We start from the raw sequence: 5,231 nt of genomic DNA, 5'->3' as shown, positions 1-5,231 counted from the left end.
AGGTGGCCAGGTGGGGTTCTCTAGGCCTCCATCTACCTGGTGATAGGAAGGGTAACCTGTGGGCCAAGTAGAGCAGAGGCTGCTGGGAGGAGGCCCAAATTCCAGAGCCATCTAATGGCCCATTGCTTGCCAGGGAAGAGGCCCATGTTATGCTTATCACAAAGCATAAATTGTTTCCAAGGGGAAAATAAAGCCTCCACAAGGATTTGTTCTTCCAGTTATGGGGCTTGAACTCAGGGCCTGGCCACTGTCCTTGAGCTCTATTTGATCAAGACTGGTGGTCTACAAGTTGAGCCCCACCTCCCCTTCCAGCTTTATCTTTGTGGAATCAAACCCAGGGCTTCAGACTTGTTGGCGACCAGTCTATCACTGAGCTACATTCTCAGCTAGGATGATCCTCCTCCCCCAAACCCACATGCCAATCCTCAGATAAATAGGAATTAGGGGCTAGCATGAATATGAAGCACAAGTCTGGTTCACACGGAAATACTTCCCTGCCCCTTCTTTGACACCCTTATTTAAAGTTTCTCTTTTACTATTGAGGGATGAGAGAGGGAGTGGGACATCCGAAAGAGGAGTACCAAGAATAGTGCCCCCCTGATTGCCACAGCCTCCCCCACACAAGTGGTGCTAAAGATTCCCATCTTACCTGACTCAATGTTGTGTCTACACTGTCTCCCTACCCCAGCAAGGCTCAGAATGAAATAAATGTCAGCCCTGGCTTCAGCCCACACCCAGTGTAGAAGCCTAGTCCCAGGTTGGCTTCCACCTCTGACTTCCCTGAGTTAGGCTGGACCCACCATTCACCACTGTGTTGGTGTCAATGATCTCATGGATGGATTTCAGGAAGAACGTCTATGGCAAAGAGCAGAATCAGCAGTGTGAGCAGGGAGGAAGGAGCCAGGGCAATTGGTCTGGGATCTTCGTCCTTGGAGCCTTGCCGTCAAGCCAGAGCCATCCTGTCCTGAAGCACAGCCAAGGACAGGGATTGGACAAGATAGAAGAGCATGGGACTAAAGGAGGTACTGCTTTATCTTGGCACTCTTGAAATTTCCAATATTTGGCCCATGTCAATCCCAAAGCCAACATGCAATGCCTCTCGTTGTTGTTGTCCATGAGCATTGTCCCTGAGCTCTTTTTCTCAAGGCTTGCACTCTACCACTTGAGCCACAGGGACACTTCTTTTTTTGTGATGATTCTTTGAGGATAAGAGTCTCACAAACTTTTCTACCCAAGCTAGCTTGGAAGCCAGATCTCACCTTCCTGAGTAGCCAGAATAACAGGCGTGAGCCACCAGTGCCCAGCATGTGATGCCTTTTTAAAGGATCTTGGCAAGTCTGTAAAAGGTATCCCATAGGGTCTGGATAGACCATGACCCAATCAAGGAGCTCGGATTGGGGAAGGCTGATGTTATAGCCAGTCTGTTCCCCAAAATTATAGATGTTAGGTGGTGTTGGATGCATCGAAGTCCTAGGCCAACAACCACCAGACTTAGTGGGGGAAAAGGTAGAGAATACCCAAAGGTTACAGTGTAGAAATCTCTAATTTTGCATGAACATGGTGTGTGTGTGTGTGTGTGTGTGTGTGTGTGTGTGTGTGTGTGTGTGTGTGTGTGTTTACCAAGGCTTGAAGAGCCTAGGTGGGAACCTTTAGCTTGTTTGCACAAGTTTGATACTATAATATTTGAATTATAATATTTCTTCTTCCCAGCTTTTTGGTGATTCTTTGGAGATAAGAGTATGCCCAGGCTAGCTTTGAATCTTGATTGATCCTCCAGTGTCAGCCTTGAATAGCTAGGATTATAGGCATGTCTTTTCATACTTTCTGTTCTAACAGCTGTCTACTTTCCCTGGCCTAGATCTCAGACCTCTACATCAACTCCCAGCAGCCCCTGGCTCTGTGGAGAACTTAATGCTCAAACCTGTCAGTGCATCCTATTTCTTTGTCCTCAGGGGAGAGTATGTTTCCTCTGAAGCCTGGAGGTTTAGGGGAGGGGAAGGAGGGATAGCTGTAGATGGGTGCTTGGCTAGGAAATAGGTATTCTGTTTTATCCAAGAAGGAAAGTGTGGCCAGATGCTAATGGCTCATGCTCTCATATTCTTAGCTCCCTCAGCACGCTAAGATCGGAGGACTACCATAAAGATGCAGCCCAACAAGAAATGTCTCCTCTCCCAAGAACCACCTGAAAACTGGAAGAAAAGCTGTGGCTCAAGTGGTAGAGGGCTATCCTTGAATGAAAAAACTGAGGGACAGAGCACGGGCCCTGAATTCAAGCCCTACAACCAAGATGCACTCATGCACATGTGTGCACAAGCACACATACACACACACACACACACACACACACACATATATATTCATATATATACATATATATATACATACACACACACACACACACACACACACACACACACACACACACACACACACACACACACACATATATATATATGGCACTACTGTGGCTTGATCACAGGTCCTCAGAACTTCCTGGCTGCAACTCAGTTTTCTGGAGGCTGGTGGGCTAATACTGTGACCCCATTTATGGATTGGACATTGTAGGCTGTGAGTTGAAATCCCAGCATGGCCAATAATGTATTCATGGAGTAAGAAGCCAATTTTGTCCCATTTTTTTCCTTCTCTGTGAACGTCCTGGGTCTCAGTATATGTGATAAGATGTAATAAAATAAATGTTTTATGTGTAATAATACTAAATCATAAGGGTAAAAAATGACATATGGAATAAACCCTTGTATGTAAATAGATCTCATATATGAGTATTATTTTTTTTCAGTACTGGGACTTCAATTCAGGGCCTTGGAACTTTTCTGAACTTCTTGTCTTCTAGGACGGTGATCTTCTCCTTCACCCACAGTGCCGCAGAGTTACCCAGACCCTGAGTTTAAATTCCAGGCCTGCCAGTAAAATGGTGCAAATTCCAAGCCTGAGCCTTATTATTATTATTATTACTATTATTATTATTGTTGTTGTTGTTATTATTTGGTTGTAGTCCAAGTACCGGGCTTGAACTCAAGTCTTGGCATCTCTGCCAAAGACGATCCTGGGATCTTAGGTCCTTAGTTCAAATCTCAGGACTGGCAAAAAATAAAAAGGAAAAGGATAAAACTGAGAAGTTCAATAAGGTGGTTTTACTTTTTTTTCCCTTTGTATTGTACCATCCTGGGGCTAAATAACAATGCCCAGACAATGTACATGACCTTACCTTGCTGATGTTTGGTGGGATATTAGGGAAGCCAAGCCGAAATCAGCAACTTAGGCCTGAAGGTTGAATCCTGGGACTCTCAATAATGAATGGCTGGCGGGAGATTCTAAGAAATGCTTTCCAGGGCTGTGAAGGTGGCTCAGTGGTAGAGTGCTTGTGTTGCATGCTAGAGGCCCTGGGTTTGATTACTCAGCACAACATAAGCAAAAAGAAAAAAGCCACAAGTGGCGCTGTGGCTCAAGTGGTAGAGTGCTAGCCTTGAGCTGAAGAGCTGAGAGACAGCAACCAGGCCCAGAGTTCAGGCCCCACGACCGGAACCCCCCCAAAAATTAAAACAAATTAAAATTAAAATTAAAAAAAGATACGCTTTCCAATAGGCATCTGTACAAATAGAATGTTGTAAAAGCAACAATTACATTAGTAGTGTACAATTACATTATAAAATTATTCACAACCATTATACTACATTGACTAATTTTCAATTAATACTTTATTAGGCATTTAATCATGATACTTAAAAAAGGAAGGAATAATTGGCAATATTTGGTAGAAATATCAAATATGCAATTTCATAATTTACAGACATCTCTCGTTAAATATATCTATATCTATATCTATCTATCTATCTATCTATCTATCTATCTATCTATCTATCTATCTATCTATCTATCTATCTATCTATCTATCTATCTATCTGTCTATCTGTCTGTCTGTCTGTCTGTCTGTCTGTCTGTCTGTCTGTCTATCTACCAATCTACACATTTATCTGTTTATACACTTGTCACTACTGGGGCTCAGTGGTAGAGTGCTCACCTAGTAAGTACATAGCCCTTGGTTGGATTCCTCACTACCATGTGCATAGAAAAATCCAGAAGTTTTGCCGTAGCTCAAACTTTCGAGGACTAGCTTTGAGCATAAAGGCTTAGGGACTGTGTCTAGAAACTTACTCAAGCCCGAGGACTGGCACCGAAACAAAAACAAAAAAGGAAAAGAGAATGTTCTGACTGCAACTCTATAAGGATAGGGCTGCAAATACCTCATCACAGAGCAAGCTGGGAGTCTAGTACTGACATTTGCCATCTAACCTGAATTAGCCAGAGGTAAACCGCTGCAACCCAGTTCCATGAACTAGATGCTGCTGGCTTGCTCATCCTGTCATCCAAGATACTCGGGGGCTGAGATCTGACACTGGTGGGTTTAAAACCCAGCCCTGGCAGGAAGTCTGTAAAACACTGAGCTGTGGCTTAAAGTGTTAGAGTTCTAGTCTGATCAAAAGATCTTAGGACAGTACCCCCAACATTTCAGTGCAATCCCCGTGGCTGACTCCCCCCCCAAAAAAATCTCACCCCTCTAAAATTTAAATTTGGACTGTATGTGGCGTGTTTCTGAAAGAATGGTGATACTGATGAAAGCCCCCTATTTCTAATGACATTATGTGGGTTACAGCTATGTGATGAGTCTTTCATGAGTTGTGTGCTGAGTCCTTCATGGGGTGCAGGGGTGCAATTTTTTATTTTTTCATCTGGTTCTTTTAAGAGCTACACAAATAAGATGATTGTGCAGATGAGAAATTGTGGCTCAGATGTTAGGGCCAAAATTATGTATGTACCTAACTCTAGTGAGTTGTCTCCTGCTGACAATTGTTTTGGTTTATGTTTCTTGATCATGAACCTTGAACTCAGGGCCTAGCCACTGACACTTACCAGTGGGGATCATGGGTAGTGCCCTACCATGTGGAGCTAAGGACCCCCTTGCAACAGAGTGTTACAGTCTAGTCATGTAGTAGCTGAGGTCTGTCATCCTGCCTACTCAGGAAACTGAGATCTGACGATCTGGGTTCAAAACTATCCCAGACACAAAAGGTCCCATGAGACTATTATCTCCTATTCACCACTTAGAAACTTGAAGTGGAAGCTAGTCGCTGCTGACTCGTGCCTGTCATCCTAGGTACTCAGGATGCTGAGAGCTGAGGATCACGGTCCAAAGCCAGCCTGGACAGGAAATT

This window comes from Dipodomys merriami, unplaced genomic scaffold (genome assembly GCF_024711535.1).
Source record: "Dipodomys merriami isolate MVZ:Mamm:240054 unplaced genomic scaffold, mDipMer1.0.p SCAF_288, whole genome shotgun sequence".
In the NCBI taxonomy this organism is placed as follows: Eukaryota; Metazoa; Chordata; class Mammalia; order Rodentia; family Heteromyidae; genus Dipodomys; species Dipodomys merriami.
This window is presented reverse-complemented; position numbering follows the sequence as displayed.